Source organism: Balaenoptera borealis (assembly GCF_965194805.1).
Source record: "Balaenoptera borealis genome assembly, chromosome: 18".
NCBI classification, from domain to species: domain Eukaryota; kingdom Metazoa; phylum Chordata; class Mammalia; order Artiodactyla; family Balaenopteridae; genus Balaenoptera; species Balaenoptera borealis.
The window spans coordinates 27,094,765-27,115,309 of record NC_138877.1 but is presented as its reverse complement, the minus strand read 5'-3'; the positions used below and the strand labels follow the sequence as shown (position 1 = coordinate 27,115,309).

Below are 20,545 nucleotides of genomic sequence, written 5' to 3'. Positions count from 1 at the left end.
ATAGTGGTGAGAGTGGGCAACCATGTCTTGTTTCTGATCTTAGTGGAAATGGTTTCAGTTTTTCACCATTGAGAACAATGTTGGCTGTGGGTTTGTCATATATGGCCTTTATCATGTTCTGGTAAGTTCCCTCTATGCCTACTTTCTGGAGAGTTTTTATCATAAATGGGTGTTGAATTTTGTCAAAAGTCTTTTCTGCATCTATTGAGGTGACCATATGTTTTTTTCTTCTTCAATTTGTTAATATGGTTTATCACATTGATTGATTTGCATATATTGAAGAATCCTTGCATTCCTGGAATAAACCCCACTTGATCATGATGTATGATTCTTTTAATGTGCTGTTGGAGTCTGTTTGCTAGTATTTTGTTGAGGATTTTTGCATCTATGTTCATCAGTGATATTGATCTGTAATTTTCTTTTTTTGTGACATCTTTGTCTGGTTTTGGTATCAGGGTGATGGTGGCCTCATGGAATGATTTTGGGAGTGTTCCTCCCTCTGCTATATTTTGGAAGAGTTTGAGAAGGATAGGTGTTAGCTCTTCTCTAAATGTTTGATAGAATACACCTGTGAAGCCATCTGGTTCTGGGCTTTTGTTTGTTGGAAGAGTTTTATTCACAGTTTCAATATCAGTGCTTGTGATTAGTCGTTTATATTTTCTATTTCTTCCTGGTTCAGTCTCAGGACGTTGTGCTTTTCTAAGAATTTGTCAATTTATTCCAGGTTGTTCACTTTATTGGCATATAGTTGCTTGTAGTAATCTCTCATGTATTTCTGCAGTGTCATTTGTTACTTCTCCTTTTTCATTTCTAATTCTATTGATTTGAGTCTTCTCCCTTTTTTTCTTGATGAATCTGACTAGCGGTTTATCAATTTTATTTATCTTCTCAAAGAACCGGCTTTTAGCTTTATTGATCTTAGCAATTGTTTCCTTCATTTCTTTTTTATTTATTTCTGATCTGATCTTTATGATTTCTTTCCTTCTGCTAACTTTGGGGTTTTTTTGTTCTTCTTTCCATAATTGCTTTAGGTGTAAGGTTAAGTTGTTTATTTGAGATGTTTCTTGTTTCTTGAGGTAGGATTGTATTGCTATAAACTTCCCTCTTAGAACTGCTTTTGCTGCATCCCATAGGTTTTGGGTCGTCGTGTTTTCATTGTCATTTGTTTCTAGGTATTTTTTATTTCCTCCTTGATTTCTTCAGTGATCTCTTGGTTATTTAGTAGTGTATTGTTAACCCTCCTTGTGTGAGTATTTTTCACAGATTTTTTCCTGTAACTGATATCTAGTCTCGTAGCATTGTGGTCGGAAAAGATACTTGATACGATTTCAATTTTCTTAAATTTACCAAGGCTTGATTTGTGACCCAAGATATGATCTATCCTGGAGAATGTTCCATGAGCACGTGAGAAAAAAGTGTATTTTGTTGTTTTTGGATGGAATGTCCTATAAATATCAGTTAAGTCCATCTTGTTTAATGTATCATTTAAAGCGTGTATTTCCTTATTTGTTTTCATTTTGGATGATCTGCCCATTGGTGAAAGTGGGATGTTAAAGTCCCCTGCTATGATTGGGTTACTGTCAATTTCCCCTTTTATGGCTGTTATCATTTGCCTTATGTATTCAGGTGCTCCTATGTTGGGTGCATAAATATTTACAATTGTTTTATCTTCTTCTTGGATTGATCCCTTGATCATTATGTAGTGTCCTTTTTTGTCTCTTGTAATACTCTTTATTGTAAAATCTATTTTGTCTGATATGAGAATTGCTACTCCAGCTTTCTTTTGATTTCCATTTGCATGGAATATCTTTTTCCATCCCCTCACTTTCAGTCTCTTTGTGTCCGTAGGTCTGAAGTGGGTCTCTTGTACACAGCATATATACGGGTCTTGTTTTTGTATCCATTCAGCCAGTCTATGTCTTTTGGTTGGAGCGTTTAATCTATTTACATTTAAGGTAGTTTTCTCTTTCATCACTTTAAATATGTCCTGCCACTCCCTTCTGGTTTGCAGAGTTTCTGCTGAAAGATCAGCTGTTAACCTTATAGGGATTCCCTTGTATGTTATTTGTTGTTTTTCCCTTTCTGCTTTTAATATTTTTTCTTTGTATTTAATTTTTGATAGTTTGATGAATATATATCTTGGCGTGTTTCTCCTTTGATTTATCCTGTATTGGACTCTCTGTGCTTCCTGGATTTGATTGACTATTTCCTTTCCCATATTAGGGAAGTTTTCAACTGTAATCTCTTCAAATATTTTCTCAGTCCCTTTTTTTTTCTCTTCTTCTTCAGGGACCCCTATAATTCGAATGTTGTGCATTTAATGTTGTCCCAGAGGTCTCTGAGACTGTCCTCAATCCTTTTCATTCTTTTTTCTTTATTCTTCTCTGTGGTAGTTATTTCCACTATTTTATCTTCCAGGTCACTTATCTGTTCTTCTTCCTCAGTCATTCTGCTATTGACTCCTAGAGAATTTTTAATTTCATTTGTTGTGTTGTTCATCATTGTTTGTTTGCTCTTTAGTTCTTCTAGGTCCTTGTTAAACGTTTCTTGTATTTTCTCCATTCTATTTCCAAGATTTCGGATCATCTTTACTATCATTACTCTGAATTCTTTTTCAGGTAAATTGCCTATTTCCTCTTCATTTGTTTGGTCTGGTGGGTTTTTACCTGCTCCTTCATCTGCTGCATATTTCTCTGTCTTCTCATTTTGCTTAACTTACTGTGTTTGGAGTCTCCTTTTCACAGCCTAGAGGTTCGTAGTTCCTATTGTTTTTCGTGCCTGCTCCCAGTGGGTAAGTTTGGTTCAGTGGGTTGTGGAGGCTTCCTGGTGGAGGGGACTGTTGCCTGTGTTCTGGTGGATGAGACTAAATCTTGTCTTTCTGGTGAGCAGGACCATGTCCGGTGGTGTGTTTTTGGGTGTCTGTGGCCTTATGATTTTAGGCAGCCTCTCTGCTAATGGGTGGGGTTGTGTTCCTGTCTTACTAGTTGTTTGGCATGGGGTATCCAGCACTGTATCTTGCTGGTCGTTGAGTGGAGCTAGGTCTTTGCATTGAAATAGAGATCTCTGAGAGAGCGTTTGCCATTTGATATTATGTGGGGCCAGGAGATCTCTGGTGGACCATTGTCCTGAACTCAGCTGTTCCACCTCAGAGGCTCAGACCTAACACCCATCCAGAGCACCAAGACCCTGTCAGGTACACGGCTCAGAAGAAAAGTGAGAAAAAAAAAAAAGTAAAGAAAGACAAATAAAATAAAATAATTAAAATTAAAAATAAAGAATATATTATTAAAAATTAAAAATTAACTAAAAATAAGAAAGAAAGAAAGAAGAGAGCAACCAAACCAAAAAGCAAATCCACAATGATAATAAGTGCTAAAAACTATACTAAAAAACAAAAACAAAAAAAGGACAGACAGAACCTTAGGACAAATGGTAAAAGTAAAGGTTTGGGGAAGTCTGAGGTCTTTTGCCAGCGTTCAGTAGGTGTTCTGTAGGAGCTCTTCCTCATGCAGATGTCTTTTTGATGTATCTGTGGGGAGGAAGGTGATCTCCACGTCTTACTCCTCTGCCATCTTGAAGCTATCTCCTGCTTATTTGTTTTTTATAGACTCAATTTTTTCTATCATGTCTTTTGTGAATAGAAGCAGTCTTACTTCTTTCTTCTCAATCTTTATCCTTTTTATTCCTTTTCCTAGCTTTATTTCACTGCTGAGAACCTCCAGTAAGATGTTGAAGTAAAGTAAAGAGAGCAAACATCCTTGCCATATTCTCAGTCTGAGAGAACAGCATTCAGTGTTTTACCATTAGCTATGATATTTTTAGTAGACATATCTTAAATGTTCTTTATCAGATTTGGAAACTTCTATTCTAGTACTAATTTACTGAGAGATTTTATCATATGTGGGTGTTGAAATTTGTCAAATGTTATTTTCTGTATCTATTGAGATTATCATATGATTTTTCTTCTTCATTTTGTTCGCATGGTGAATTACATATATTCGTTTTAAATGTTAAACCAGCCTTGTTTTCCTAGGATCAACCCCCCATGGTCATAACATATTACTTTTTTTCTAGCTATTACTTGATTTGATTTGCTAACATTTTTATTTTTTGCATCTATGTTTATGACGGTTATTAGTTTATAATTTTTTCTTCTTGCAATGTCTTTGGCAGGCAAATTAATTACTGTTAGTAAATTCGAACTTGTTAGCCTAGGTTTTAGTCTGTGGAAAGCTCTAGTTATTTCTCATTCCCCATAACTTAGTGAACTCAACTTCCAATCTCTGTCTCCCCTGTGGATCTTGTCAAAGCTTAGATTTTTAGGCTTTAATAAGGTAGGCCTAGAGTAGACCTGACTACAAGACACGGTCCTGTCTTCTGAGGTATGGCCTTTCTAGTGTCTCAGATGAATGCCTAGGGTGTTAACAAGAACCCTCCTCAGGCTGAATCAGAACTTTAACATCTAGCAATGCTCAACCTCTAGTATCTCTGTCTTGCTCTCAATCCTGTTAGTAGTAAGCTTTTGTGATCTTGTTCTGCAGATATGCATTTGGGTCCTCAGTCAAGGATTCACAGGAACTCCTATGTACACTTCTCTCTCACTCTCTCACCATCCGATATAGCTCCCTCCTGCCCAATGACCAGATATGCAGCTTCCATCCACTTGAGTGGTCCCAAGCTCTTATCTCTGCCTCTTCAAGTCAACTGAACCACCACCCTCAGCATGGACTCAGCTTTCTGGGCTACAGCTGGAAACCTGGGCAGAGACCTGGATGAACATGGGGAGAAAGGTCCCTTCTCTTAGGGACTGTACCCTTGTTATTCAATACCTGATATTAGTTGTCTCATATATTTGTCCAGTTTTAGAGTCATTTATGACAAAAAGCAGCAGTCTTCAAGGTTTTGTTTTAAATTAACTCTTTGTCTCACAGCCACCAGAGGCAAGATATCAGAAACTTTAGGATGATGATAAAATGGATTTTTTTATTGCCTTTTATGTGTCACCAGCAGGCCAAGAGCCATCTTTACATAGTGGCTGTGTTCCAAAAGCAGCAAGAGATGGGGCAAACCCTAATGAGAAAGTATTTGGTAAGACTCTGCTTGAATCATATTTGTTAATGCCCTGTTGCCAAAGCAAGTCACATAGCCATGGCCAGTGTCAACATGGAAGAGGATTAATAAAGGGTGAGGATACAGGAAGGTATGATTCGTCAGTGCCATTACTGTAACAATCTACCACATGTATTGACATATCCAGTCATGTACCTAAGCCCTTATGCATTGGTGTCATCTTTCTGCAATAATTCTTAAATATCACGATGTGCTTTTTCTAACAGAGGATGAAATGGCCAGTAAAATCAGGAAGATGGACCAGTGATTCCTAAGGTCTTTTCTGCTTTGGCAATTTGACACCAGTAGCTGGGGCTCCATTCCCATAAGTGTAGTTGATAATTATCTAGCACACACTGCTGAAGGTTGTTTATATCAAACCTTCATTTTGATTGGTGAGTACTTATGCTACAGGACTGCTAAATATTTAGAATATCAACCCTGACCATATATGTTGGTTATTTGCAACATGCTAATCCAAGCCTGGTTAGTACCCTAGGCATAATTCACAGACTCACAGGCTCCTTACCATTTGTCCAAACCCTTTAGGTTATACTTGAAGAAACTGAGGCCCAGAAAGATCAAGTGACTTGCTTTAATTAGGTCATACGACAAGTAAGTGGAAGAACTAAGCTTGGAATCCAGGTCTTTCAATGGTTACACCAGTGCACTCTTTATTAAGCAGTATCCCAACTGAGTTTCATGTGATTCAGTCCTGCCTTTATGGACTTTGGTCTCTTAAACTGCTGGCTTAGTTTATATATTTAAGATCTGCATTCTAGCCACAGATTTTAAATGTAAACCTTCCTAATTGATAATGAGAAGATATTTAGAATTTCCTAGTTTTTACTCTTTATAGAGTTTAATAGGAACATGTCATCACTGCAATTCCACCTCATGGTTTAGGGGTGGGTGGGAATGAGGAAGGAGTGTTATTATAACTATAGATGCAAAAACCTGCTTCTGAATTCTCTCCCACCCATTATTCCAGCAAAAGCATCCCTAAGCTCTGACTCCACCAATCAGCCCTGACACCAAGGAATTTCTGCACCTCTCTTATTGTTTTAATATGACATTCATCCTCAGAAATGTTTTTATTCTTATTTAGTTACCTATTAATGTGTGGCCCAGAACCACTTCAGTCTCAGCACATTAGGATTTGAGATGTTTTTCTCCCAAAAGCAGTCATTCAATGTGGGTTTGAACCATCCTCTGAAAGAATAATCAAGTTGTGCTCTGTAATAGGCTAAAGGGCAAGACACTGAAAATAGAACTATCTTTTGCACCTTATAAAATCCAAGTGAGTCTTTCAGAACAAGCAAAGGAGCCCAGAATAGGAAAAGGTCAAAAACCTGAAGCTGTTTGGAGCCACTAAGACTTCCAAGACCTTAAGATTTCATGTGGTCTAGCCTATTTGTGAATTTTACAGCTACAAAGGCATGAAAATTCTGTGCAACTGCAAATCACTAATAAGTCTGTACAAGAAGACATTGAAAACCCAAATTCATCTTTACCAAGTGAAGGGTATGCTAACAGGAGGAAATATAAACAGCGCATAGAGAGAGACACATAAAAAGTGTACTAACACACCAATTCAAACTCTTGTCAAACATCTCTTTAGAGCTCCTGACAGCAGGAAGCCAATTACTTGGAAAAGAATGAAGTTTGTTTTATGAGCATATTACAAACACAGCCCCTTCATCCTAACATCAAGGAAGAATTTTGCTTTTCCAGTAGAAGCCAGCAGCGTTTTGCAGCTGATGGGCTGGTAGTTTGCCTTGGAGTTTAAAGCTATAGGAGGAATCAACAGCTTCTTAACTCCCTAATTTAGCTCTGGGTGATTAATCTATGACACTTAATTTGTGGTAACCTGCAACAGAAAACCGGGGCCCTCAGAGCACAGTAACTCATGCCACAGAGTAACTTTTGGCCTCATGAGCTTCTGAAGGTCTCTAATATGACAAGTCTTCAGTGCTTTTGGCATTGGAAGCCTGTGATCTTCATCAGAGGGTTAGGAAGAGAAACACTTCCTAAACACAGGCATCATCTTCCATTTCATAACTTCTGGACATAATTATTATTATTTCATCATGTAATATTCCCTGAGAAGAAACAACTTTTTGAGAGTTTGCACATAAGAAAATGTTTTCATTAAAAGGCCATCTTTGCCCTTATTCTGAACACAAAAACATCTAATTTGTCTCACTTTTTTTATATAGCCCTTTCCTTCATATTTGAGCAAACGGATAGCAGGATTCTTAATTACTCAGCACAGTATGCTTGGTTAAATAAGGGTGTGAAGTGCTTCTCTGTGCTCCTAAACATCTGCCAGATTTTTTCCAGGGAAGAGTAACATTTTACATAAATGAGAAAAGGAGAGGACTCAAGCTATTCCACAGATCTTTTGGATGATAGAAATATCACTTCTATGCCTGGCACAGGGTTCAATGTTCCCAATCTTGCTATCATTATTGTCCCAGAAAGCCACCCTATATTGACCATTTGACCTATAAGATCCATACAAACTACAAAGCAGACACTTAAAAAGCCCTGCCATGTCATTTTTGTGCCACAGATACAAAATTCCTTGAAATTTTAATGGGAAGAGACTGAAAAAGAAAGAATCTATTCCATTTCCTTGAGCTAGCACCTTGACTGCTGCAGTTATGAGGTTAGCACAATGATATTAGTTCTCCTTCTAAAGCCTAAACAAGTTCTAATTTCCTTCGTGACTTCTTCTTTGATCCATGGTTTATTTAGAAGTATACTGTTGGCCCTCCATATCCGCGGGTTCTGCATCTGCAGATTCAACCAACTGCAGATCCAAAATATTCAGCAATAAAAAAAAAAAAATTCCAGAAAAGTTCCAAAAAGCAAAAGTTGAAGTTGCTGCACATTATTTACATAGCATTTACATTGCATTTACAACTATTTACATAGAATTTACATTGTATTAGGTATTATAAGTAATCTAGAGATGATTTAGGTATACAGGAGGTTGTGCATAGGTTATGTGCAAATACACTCTTTTATATAAGGGACGCGAACATCTGAGGATTTTGGTATCTTCGAGGATCCTGGAACCAATCTCTCCCTGATACCAAGAGATGACTATATCACTTAATTTCCAAATATTTGGGGGTTTTCTAGTTATCATCTCATGACTGATTTTTAGCTTAATTTCACTGTGTTTGGAGGACATACTCTGTATGAATTTAACATCTGGAAATTTGTTGAAACTTGTTTTAGGTTCCACTGCAATTGTTGGGTGCAGTGTTCAACGTATGTCAATTGGGTCAAGTATGTACTGTAGCCTTACAAATTATTTTCCTCGCTTATGCTATCAGTCACTGAAAGAGATATATTAAAATTATCTAAGACTAGTGTGGATTTGCCTTTTTCTTGTTTTGGTTCTATGAATTTTTACTTCATAAATTTTGAGGCTTTATTATTATATCCATGCAGATTTGACAGTGCTACTTCCTGGAAGATTAACCATTTTATCGTTGTGAACTATCCTTCTAGTAATTCTTCTTACCTTAATGCCTGCTTGGCTTGTTATTAGTTTACAAAACAGCTTTCTTTTAGTTAATGTTAATAAGAAATGTCTATCATCTTTTTACTGTCAAACTTTCTGCATCCTTATTTTTAAGTTGTTTACTATAAGCAGCGTGAAGGTTTTTGAAAAATCTAGTTTGACCATATTTGTCTTTTAATTGCAGTATTTAGACTTTCATTTACAGGTTTAAATCTACCACATTACTATATGTTTTCTCTTCTCGCATGTGCCATGTTCCCTTTGCTCTCATTTCTTGCCTTATTTTGTTTTAATTAAATGTTTTTATTATTCCATTTCCCCTTTCATTATGTTGTTTATTATACTTTTACTATTCTCTCAAGGGTCACCCTAGGATAAAACATGCATCCTTGACTCTTACTGCAGCATAACACAAGGACTTTAGAGCAATATAGCTCCATTTATCCATTCTCCAACCTTTTGTTCTATTTTTGCCCTGTGTCTATCCCATAGATATTTAAACCCTTCAAAACGATATTATCATTTTATACCTTAAATATTCATCTAGATCTACCCATATATTTGCCCTTTACACTGCTTTTCATTTTTTCTTGTATCTCCATGCTCCTATCTGGAAATACAGTAAATACTAGAGCAGAATTTGTTCTAGTATTTACTACAAAGCAGGTGAGCTAATGATAAAATTATCTCAGTTCTTTTTTGGTGTAGAATTATTTCATTTATTTTTAAAGAAGATTTTTACAGGGATGGAATTCTAGGTTAGTTTTGAGTAAATTATTTAAAGCAAGTTTTTCAAAACGTTGAATAAATAATTTCATTGCCAGCTAGCTTCCATTGTTGCTTTGGAGGGTTCATATAACAGTTTTATTTGGGCTTCTGTCTGCTTTTAAGACTCTTTTTCTTCGGTTTACAGCAGTTTTACTATGATATGCCTAAGTATGGTATTTTTTTAATGTTGATCCTACTATGGATTTGTACTGCTCCTTAACTCTTGGTATCTTTCATTATTTTTGGAGAACTCTTGGCCATCATCCCTTCAAATATGACTTCTGTTCTAATCTCATTCTTCTTTCATTGAGGGGTTCTAAATGTACCCCTCAGTAAAAGTTGTGTTCAAAACATGTTTGATCTATTTACTAAGTCCCATATTTCTCTAGTATTGAGATTTTCTTATGGTTTATCTTCCAGTTCACTAATTCTCTTTTAAGCAGTTTTTAAAATCTGCTACTAAACATATCTATTGAGTTAATAATTTCAGTTGTCATTCTTTTACACTCCAAATTTTGCATTTGATTATTTTTTAAAGTTATTATTTGCTTAAATTGTCTAACTTTTTATTTTCAACACATTCATTAAGTTTATGTCAGATAATGTCAGAATCTGGATCTCCTCCAAATCTGTTTCTATTGTGCTTTTTCTCCTAGTTTTCAGGAACATGTTTATCTCCAGGCATTGCCTGGTAATTTTGTATTGAATTCTAGATAACATATACGAAAATTTGAAGAAATAGTTTGAGATTCTGGAGACTGTCAACCCCTTCAAGACAGCATTTAGTTTTGCTTCTGACATAACAGAGAAAGATCATCTTCATCTGATCAGGGAATAAGCTGATTTAATCTGGGCTCTGCTTTGTGGGGTTGGTCTATTTCTGGTCCACTCTCACTCCTAGGGTATAGGCCATCCAGGGGTATAATTAAAACACTGGAGAGTTTGCCAAGGTTTCCCCCCTTGAGCTGGCCCTGAATTCCAGTTTTTGTCCTCTGGCCCATGAGACCACCAGAAACTCCATTTGGCTTCTCAACTTTTCAGCCATCAATTTCTGCTCAATTTCTTAGCCTCTCTGCTGCTTCTTTGGAATTAGCAAATACCTTGAAGGGGAAAGCATCCCTGAAAATCAAATTTATCTCTTTTCACTTTTCTTTCCAAAATCTTGGGCCCTCAAGATGTAGTTGCTTTAGTAGCTCTCCAATGCTTCAAATGGACTTTTTATAAAATACATTTTGTTAGATATTTTTTATTTCACTGTCACAAAGAATAGATATCCCTCCAAAATACTTCTAATATTTTCAACATGCAATCCCAGCAGCAGCAGAAATTTGACCATTTCTATAAAATACTGGATGTCTTAGGTTTAGCTAAGGGAAGATTCACAGATTTCGGGGCAAGGTGGGTCCTGTTTGGCCAAGGGCAAGTCTCAGCGGCACAGAGCAGCTGTGAGCTATTAGCAGCCACCATTCACAGCAGCTGGCTGACTGATGCATTAGGTGAAAAGGGTATCTAGGAGGGCATCAATAGCAATGAGTACAACAGATATCCTGATCTTTTCAGTAGTGCAGATTTTTTTTTTTTACTTTTTCAGTTCTTATCCAGGTATTCCTTATTCCCTTGCCTTCTCCATTGCAAACACTTTTTTCTGGCCCCTCAACAACTTGGGTGGGGGTGGGAGCTGAGAATGGGATTAGGGGAAAAGAACCCACCGCAAAACATACACATACAGTATCTCCAACACCAGTCCTAGACCACTCACCTCACTGCTGCCCTAGTAGTGTACCCCATTCAGCTTCTTTATTGGGAACACCTTGCCCTGACAAGGAGACTTCTCAGACAGAGTCTTTTCAAGATTTCTCTGAACTTGCCACTTACCAAAGAATGTCCAGTTAGCCCATGAGAAAGCTATACCTCTGTCTTTCCAAAATCTAGATGAAATGACACTCCTCCTGTGGCTTCTTCCATTGGTCTAATCTTCAAAGGCATCTCCACATAACCTCTTGCCTTTAGGATTTTCTATGCAAGAATCAGGGCCCAGTCTCTGGGTACAGACTCCAAAGGACACAAGCCGATGTCTCCCTAGAACTGTCTCTGCACTCAGCTCTTTTCCCATGGTGACACAGGGATGGATACATTTCTACAGCTCAGCCAACAATCAAAACCAAGATGATATGTTAGGCTCTCCTTCTGACAAACACCACAATTTCTCTTAAGTCCCTCTTACATGGTGTAGAGTAGAGGGAGCCATTCCCTTACCGTTAACCCATGAGGAGAGAAAGGGAAATAATTCTGATTCATTTGAAAACTACAGAAAACCTAACTACAATGGTTTTAAAAGATGTCTGATAGGTGAAGGACCAAGGGACATTGTCAAACTCCTTTTCCATTAGTGCTTATTTTAAGAGTGTTTCTGTCTTAAACACAATGGCCAAAGTATTGTTGTATTTGTCGTGTATGCTTCCTCCAGAACTCATGAAGCCTCAGGAATTTTGCACTTGTGTCTAACACAATTTGCCACAAGATGCTATGAATTATGAATTACTTCGTTCTAAAACTTTACTTTTAAAACCTAAATGTTTAACTTAATAGAATGTTATTCCCTCTGGAGAGAGACTAAGATTTCCAAGTTTAGAAAGAACACAGAGAATATAGGCTATTACTACCCAGTTGCCATCTCCTTCCTGCTGAATGACATAGAATCAGCACTAAGATCTGACTTTAAAAATAGTTTCATGTTAGCAGACCACAATGGACAGAGCTTTCCTCCCTCTATACTTCATGGGCCATGAAATCAGAATATTTCAAGCCACTATCACTGTATCTGAATTTTTGGAAGCCAAGTGTAATATAAGTTCTTTGAAGACCCCTAATTTCTCCTCTTAATTGATTCCTAAGCATTTTCTGAGTGTATGATTCTGGGCTCAGTGCTGAATTCCAAAACCAAGTAAGAAATAGTCACTTCCCTTTAATCTTGGAATTGGTGGGCTGCGGGTGTTGGCCCAAAGAAGCAAAGATAGGTGGTAAACATTAGAATATATAAGAATAAAACTCAGAGGAAATTTAGGCTAGAAATACAGGTTTTAGAGTCATCAACATTTAGCTGGTATTGAAATATTGAGACTGGAGAAAATCATGAAGTGAAAACATAGTAGTTTTACATGGTCTGGTTCATGGATCTTTTTGAGAATCTGATGAAAAGAATGGACTCTCTTCCAAGAAAAATGTACACAGAGAGATTTTTGCATATGCTTACAGTGAGTGCATAGATTCCCTGACGCTATTCATGAGTAAGAAAACACAATGTGTAATAATAACAAGGGAAGCAAATTGATGACCGAAACTTCCTGAGCCACAATCAAAGGCACTGATGTTCAAGACCACATGCAAGATAAAGCTATCCAGAAAAAGACGATTTGAAAAGGTTGAGTTTCTAAATCTAAATACTTTCATTTTTATAACTACTTAACTACGGACTACCTGCCTTTGGAACCAGTTCAGTCTATAAAACGCATCGCCACAAAAATCCAAAACCAGAGGCAATTTCGAAATATACATGTGAAATAGAGTTGGGTCTATTCATATCACAGCTCCAGAGAATATATCAAGCTAGAAGTAATGAGTTCCAGTTTATAAGGACTTTTACAGCTCAAGAAAAATCGGCTTTTCTAAAGTTTTCCCTTCTCCCGGTTGCCAGAGCACTGTGCTTATGCTTCTACTATAAAACTCATTTCATTCCTTCTTGTTCACAGGTCAACCTCCTGCCTTCAAAACTTAGGGTCTTTGTAGAAAAGGACTAATTTTTGTTTATCTTTGCCCACAATGCTGTTCTCCCAACCCTTCCAACTGCACTCCCCCGACATACACCCCCAATACAAAGACTTGCACATGCGTATGATGAATATTTGTGGAACCAACCAAAACTGTCAACCCAATCACAGAATTTTCCAACACTAGGAAAGCAGAAATCAAAAGTGTGGAAGATAATGGAAACCAGAGGCTCCAATTGCCTCTTCCCAGTTCAGGTCTGATGGCTCTCATTTCTGCTGTGGTTGACCAGAAGCATCACAGTAAATAATATAAATCAGCCCAGGGTCTCCACGTCACATTTGTCATGCCTGTATGACACTGAATGGTGTGGAATTAGAGAAAACTGAGGGGAAAAAAGATGTAAGATCCCAGAGGTAAAAGCATAGAGAGAATTCTCTTCTCATACCATATAAAAATCACCCCCTAGACAAAAGGAGACTATCATTCATGCAAAGCAAAGGACCAAACAGGTGTTAGTACAAAAATTAGATAATTTCAGGAGTCATAAACCGAATGCTTTGCTCTACATAAATCAAGAGAGAAATCAAGAACACACTTCCATGAATTAAATCACAATTTAGCTTTGTTTGCTGTGAAACATTGTAACAAGATTAGTGCAAACTGACATCTTCAAACATTTCACATGAGCCGAAAGGGAAGCCATTTTCTGACCTTGGTAGATTTACAGTCCCACCTAGTATGAAATGGAGCAGAATGTCTTTGATGTTTTCAGAAGAATATTTGCCCTAGCCCCTAGTTGACGCCTTCATTGCCTTACTCCAATAAATCTTCACTTTCTGTTTACAAACAGAGCACTTTTGGCATCCATTCCTATAAACAAAAGGTCTGAGTTTGTTGCAATATCTGACAAGGTGCTTTTTTGCATTTTGGTTTGTGATTTTTGTTTGTTGGTTTGGTTTCATTTTATCAGTCTGTCCATCTTCAACTATCTAAAGGGCACTTAAGCCCCAATGCCTCGCAATTCAAAAACATGAAATAAAATTAAAAAGCAGATGGAGAACAATTTCAAACTAGCCTTGACTTCATGTGAGTCTCTTGAGGTAATACATAGCCTCACATAAGCTCTGGCTAGAACTATAGTTTGCCCAAACTATTTGTCTATTCTATGGGAATGTAGGGTTTGTTCCTTTTCCAGGGTGATTGTATAGAGGCTGTAGTAGCTCGGGAGAATAAAGTGTTATTTTTCTCTCTAACAACAACAATTCCGAACCAAGAAATCAGTTTGTCCTAGACAAGGAAGGCAGCCTAATAAACAGCACAGAATAGAGTTCCTCTTTGTTAGACTGGGTATCATATTTTTTATACTGAGTGAAGTGCTTGATTCAGAAGATTCTGAAAGAAAATCAGGTACAGGACAAGAGGGGAAATGGCAAGACTGGACTACTGAGTGAGAAAGGAGAAAAATGATAAATAGGTCTCGAGGTGTGGCTGCTTATTCTGAGGATAGGAATTCAACAATTGGGTTTATTTTTATAAACTCAGACCTTTGCCTCGAATGATTGCCCACTCCCCCCAATTATACTCTGTCACATGACAAAGTCATACCCATTATTCAAGCTTCAGCTCATACATCATCTCTTCTGTAAAGCACCCCCAACATCACAAAAGGAACTCCTTTCTCTCTCCTTTGTCCTCCTGTCTCACTTAATCAGTACCCTTTTTAGAGGAAGTCTCCCCTCCACTCTGAGAGCACCTTGAGGGCCCTGGGTTATTATTCATCATTTTCTCCCCAGGGCTTGTCATTACAGATGATGCAAAAATGTGCTTAATAAATGTATGCTGAATAAATCTAAGTGACTAACATTAAAAAAAAAAAATCAAACTCCCAGATACTTAAATTAGACAGACAACTAATAAAGCTCCACTCACTGTATGTCACGAAGACCCAGTCTGAAATTAGGGAAACCTGCCAGAACGTAGCAGTTATGAAATCAGCCTTGGATGTGACACCCCCTAAGAGGAGTTAGCATAGAATGCAGAGAAGAATTTTTACAGGAAAAGGAAATGAAAAATAATTATCTTTTATTTGGGTTCATTTTCCAAAGGAATTTTAGCAATGGGCACATTTTTTTCATCAGGAAAAAAATGAAAATATATACCCTGGAATATCCCCATGTGCTATATAATTATATCCTGGGCAGAAATGTTATACACCAACATCACGTTTATAGAGCACATGGGCGAGGATCCAAGGAATCTCCTCCCACTCAGAAATTTCTCAGTCTCATTTATAAGAAGACACTTAAATCTACACTTAAAAGTACCCTTACATTTAAAATGAATGCTGTATGGACCACTGCACAGATTACCATGGACATTGTCCAAATGTTGCCTCATACTTATGGTAGGAACCTAAAGCTTATTGAAAAGGGCTGTTTCTTTTCCACAGCCCCTTTGCAAAAATATATTTAGGGATGCACTGACTTGCCAGAATTACTCAACTGCTGTATGATTTGAATAACTTTCTCCAGAAGAGTCTCTTAATTCTCTGCAGGGCATGAAGAGACGTATATAATGAATACACACAATCACACACACAAACATACATACTCACATGCACTCACACACATGGACATTCACACCCAGGTGTGCAAACACTTTCACATACATGTTCACCCGCATATATATTCTCTCTCTCTCTCTCTCTCTCTCACACACACACACACACACACACACACACACACACACATCATCCAGTGAAAGCGGCTCAGTGAACAGGTTATTTCTAGAACAGCTATTATCTGACTCTCATGTGATGAAAAAGGGGTACCTAGTAGGTTTCAGCCCAGTTGCCATTTGTATCTTATAGTAGCCATCAGTAGCAACCAAGTCTCAGAAATTGGAGTCTTGTTTATTATTAGCACATATTCCCACACACACTTCTGCTAAATATTAAGGATAGCGGCAGGTCTTGACACTATCAGAAATAAACTTGGTATTTTTAAATCTCAGGGAAGTGAGCTGTAATCACAAAATTAAGGTTAAGAAAAACTGCATTCTTAGGCCTTAAAGTATCTTGGTGTTGCTTCTCTAACTCCAATTAGTGAGTAAACCCCTTCTGTTCTCCCTGCAAGGTTCCCCTTAGCTAGACTGGAAACCCCACAGGAACAGGTCCTTGCGTGCCCTTCTCACCACTGGGACCCACAGCCATCACCGTAGTGAAGGAATGAGTGACCCGAGGGATGCTGCAAAACTCTCTATTTAACATTGACGTCAGCTAATTTGTGGACATTCACCATGACATATTAGGGTCCTCTCCTCTAGAGAAGCAAAGGAGAAAATGGAAGCATGCCCAAGAAAACCCAGCCTTTCCCAGGTGTTTCCACAGCTCAGAAATGCATTTGTCAGCATCCTCTCTCTCCAGGTACTTGGCTTCCTTGTGGCAACTTCCTCCATTTAGAGAAGAGACTGAAACCATGCATATGCTTTTCTTATAAATTATCTTCATTCCTTCCCATAGTGACACTGGAGAGCAATGACTCAGCCTGTACCTATCAACAAAGGGGTAAGAGCTGAGTAATTGTCCAAAGACACTAATCAGAGCAGCAGTGAATATGTATTATTTATAGCACACCTTTCCCTTAGGTGAAATGTTTTGACCAGAAAAATCAGATCATTATTGCAGATTTACACCTCATTTGTCTTATGTAAGCATCATTTCACAATACTAAAGAGAAGAGAGTTAGCCTAACGGTTTTTATCCAACCATTTGTACTAAATAAATAAAGTCCTAGAGTAGATTCTCAGCAAAAGTTTGAATAAATATATGCATAATTGTGTTACATGGAGGTCCCACATAGTACATTTATATTATACCTTTTAACCGTAATGCAATTGAGAGTAGAGAAATACTTACAGGGTTCAAACTAGGAATAAGATCTGATTGGTTTGTTAAACTGACTATATGCATTCTGCATCTATTGTGTATTATTTACATTTTTTTTACACAGATGAAAAGATACATACAAATCTATCTACACAGAGTTATCCCACCCAATCGTGCTTCCTGCATTTTTAGGAATTGTAGCATCTGCAAAGCTACAATAAAATTAAAAGAAAGAGAAAAAGACAACAAATGTGTCTTTGAAAACTGTGCCAAGGAAGAGCCCCTTTAGCCTGAACTAAGCCCCAGTGTTCAATTTGTCCCTGCCCCAGACGAAACAGTACCCATTTGGAATGCTACATGAAGATGTTTTGCTTTTGTGGAGATAATTGGCTCTAAACAGGCATAGTAATTAGCAACATCAGGTAGCTCAGGCAGCATTTGGTCGCCCATTGCCTATTTATTTGTGAGCAAATGGGAGGGTGTAGGGGTGACAGGAACAGATGGGGAAGAGATACAGGCACTTCACTGGTGCCTTGCTTGGATGCCTCACGCTTTCTCCCTCTGGCACCATCGTTAGTGCCCTGGCTTCTGAGCCAGTTCTGAAGAGCCCTGGGCAAGTGCAGATGCCACCAGCTGTTCCGGCTGCCCTTCCCCATTGCCTGCTCCTTGTCCTTCACTGCACCAAGAGGGAATTTCTGTGCTGATATTTTCAATCTCTGCACTCTATGGTTTCACAGTTGAAGACTTTTTTTTTTTTCAACAAAAACAAGCCAATAGCGCTGTAGTTAGGGGTTAATTGGGCATAAAGGCAAAATGTGAAAAGACCCAGCTGTTCCTCTCAGGGAAAATTGCAGAGAGTTATTATAACTGATTGCTACCTTTCAACACGATTCTCTAGTCTGGTGGCAGTACCAGGGACCAAGAAGTGACCAAAGTCATGGGGAAGGAATGCCATGTAGAAATGCCTGTAAAAGGGTGGCCAGGGGCATGGGGAGCCATGAAAATGGACAAGTACAGAAAAGGAAATAGCTATAAAAGAACCACAATGGAAATTTTTGGATAAGAATAGAATGGCTAGTGTTCATTGAGCCATTACTACTGCTAGGCACCATAATAAGCAATTTACATAGACAACGCTATGAACTTGGTATCAGTATTATCCCCATTTTACAAAAGAGAAAACATGGGCCTAAAATACAGGTTTTTAAAAGTGATTGACTGCCACTCAGCTTATTAAGTACTGGACTGCAATTCAGACCAAGAAGTCCCTTTCTGAGGCTCTCCTGGGAGTCCAGGAGACTGAAGTTCTACTTCCGGGCCAGTTTCTGTATACTAGGGTAAATGTCAGCAAGTCACTACACTTCAGTATCTATCTCTACAGACAAGAGTGGCAATTCCGAGTATGATAGACAGCCTCCTGCCTCAGAATCATCTGAAAAGCGTATTTAAAATGTAGATTTCAAAGTCTCTTCTTAAACCTAATAAATCAGACTCTCTCTAGCAAAGTGCCCAAAATTGCATTATTAATAATCCCCAAGGATTTTTAGGTTCAATAAAATGTAAGGACTTCTGGACCAGTTGATCTCTAAATCAAAAATGATATGGCTATGGTGGTTGATATGACATCCAAGTAATTTTTTGCATTATTTATAATTAAATTTTGCTTATTTGAAAGAAAACTCAAATTAGTTTTATTCAGTATAAATTCTTTTACTCAAAGAGGTGATTTTGAATTACTTTTTTTTAAATTTCTAAAATTCAAGCTCATCTTCAAAAGGTAAAGATGGTTTTCCAAGCATTGAGGAAATGAAAACCCTGAGGTTTAGGACTATTCCAGAATTGCCCTAAGCCATGCAGCATTTTCAGAAACAGAACTCTGTGGGGATGATTTTTTTTTTTTCAAGTTTAAATCATTTTTGTTTAAGCACTGATTTTACAAAATGTGATCGTTCAAAAGGTGAACTAAATTTACAACTTAATTTGTTCATGTATTGATAAATTGCCTTCAAAATACATTGGAGCTAGATGTGTATATAAGATTTTACATGCGTTTTGGAAAAAGTCATCCAGAAGCAGCTGCTTTTTTAATAAACTTGGCCAGTTTCACATCTCTTTGGGTCAGTCCTCTGCAGTCATGTGATGTGAGAGTTATCTGGACCTTGTTGTACACATTGAACTACTCCGGGTGATGATTAAACTTCTCTGCTTGTAGGGCAACTCAGGACATAAAGCCAAATGCCTGATTAAAATTTTTGAAAGAGAACTCTTTGTAGATGGCATCTCTCTCACTTAATTCCGACCATCCTGCTGCTTTAAGGTCAAGTATAACTTGGTTCCTCTCCTCTGCTGTCAACCAGCGAGCATCTGCTGACGTGGCCGTGAGGCTCTGGCTCCTGCCCCGAAGCCCCGCGAACCAGCGCCATGTCGCCTACCGCGCCCCCAGCGCCCCAAGAGCCCTATGGAGATGATTTTACATGAGTCTCTTTTCAATGTATGAACTCTTTTTTTTTTTTTTTAAATAAAGCTTTATTACCTGTAATCATAGCTCCCAAACAGAAAACTGTTAGGTTGAACCATATGAAATTGCTTTTTTTACTTGCAAAAACAGTGATTTCATATGGCTCAACCTAATGTGTGTGCGTGTGTGTGTGTGTGTGTGTGTGTGTGTGCAGGCGCGCATGCCCATATGGGCCGGGCATAATTCCTGACACTAGAATATTTACGTATCAACTTGCTGGGTCCTCGTAATGCTCTGCTGCTCTCTCAGTGCATTCTCAAGAGATATTAGATATTGATGGTGAAATTTTCCATTTGACTTCCCAGACTTTACCTTACATCCTAAGATCTTAATAAAAAGGTGAATATTCACAACTATAGCAGACCAATCAGTGATCAAACTAAAAATCTAATAACTTCTTTTTCCTATCCGTTCCCAAGCATACAAGTATGTGCATTCAACCCGTAAGAGCCACACAATTTCCCACATACTACTCTTGCATATGTGAATTTACTGTGTCTTTTGAAAGACGGCTTTAGAGTCTAACAGATTTTGTCAGCTGCTTGTTTTCCCAGTATTCAGGCCATTTTCCTCAAACTAAATATTCATTCATTGTCACTAAAAACATATCAATAGGAGAAAGACATCTAAAAGTTAAAAATTAAGTGAAATGACATGGATCTGCATGGACTGAATACTTGGGGAAGAAATAAAAGCGATTGAGCTCACCCTGCCAAAAGAAGTATCTGTGCCTCTTTCCCCTCTGTGTCTCCTTCCTCTGTGCCCACCTCTGAGTGCCAGTGGGATTATTTGGCAGCACTGGGCTCTAACTAAAGCTTCTAGAAGCTCTCATTCAGCAGTGAAATTGTTGTCTTCCTCTGATCCTCAGATTATGGAGATGAGGGGATGAATGTACAGCACTAAGATTCCCTACCGAGATAGCTTTTCACTCTTTTCAGTGAGAAAAAGATCAAAAGGA

The 20,545-nt window shown here is 38.0% G+C and overlaps 1 pseudogene across 1 annotated transcript in view; it reads right to left on the bottom strand.

Annotated features, from left to right (window-relative positions):
- Positions 1–697: 697 nt before the first annotated feature.
- LOC309615804 (pterin-4-alpha-carbinolamine dehydratase 2-like) overlaps positions 698–20,545 on the bottom strand; it is a 32,595-nt pseudogene continuing 12,747 nt past the window's right edge. Inside the window, exon 4 of the transcript in view lies at positions 698–19,525. The product of the transcript in view is annotated as a pterin-4-alpha-carbinolamine dehydratase 2-like (transcript). The remainder of the gene's footprint in view (positions 19,526–20,545) is intronic.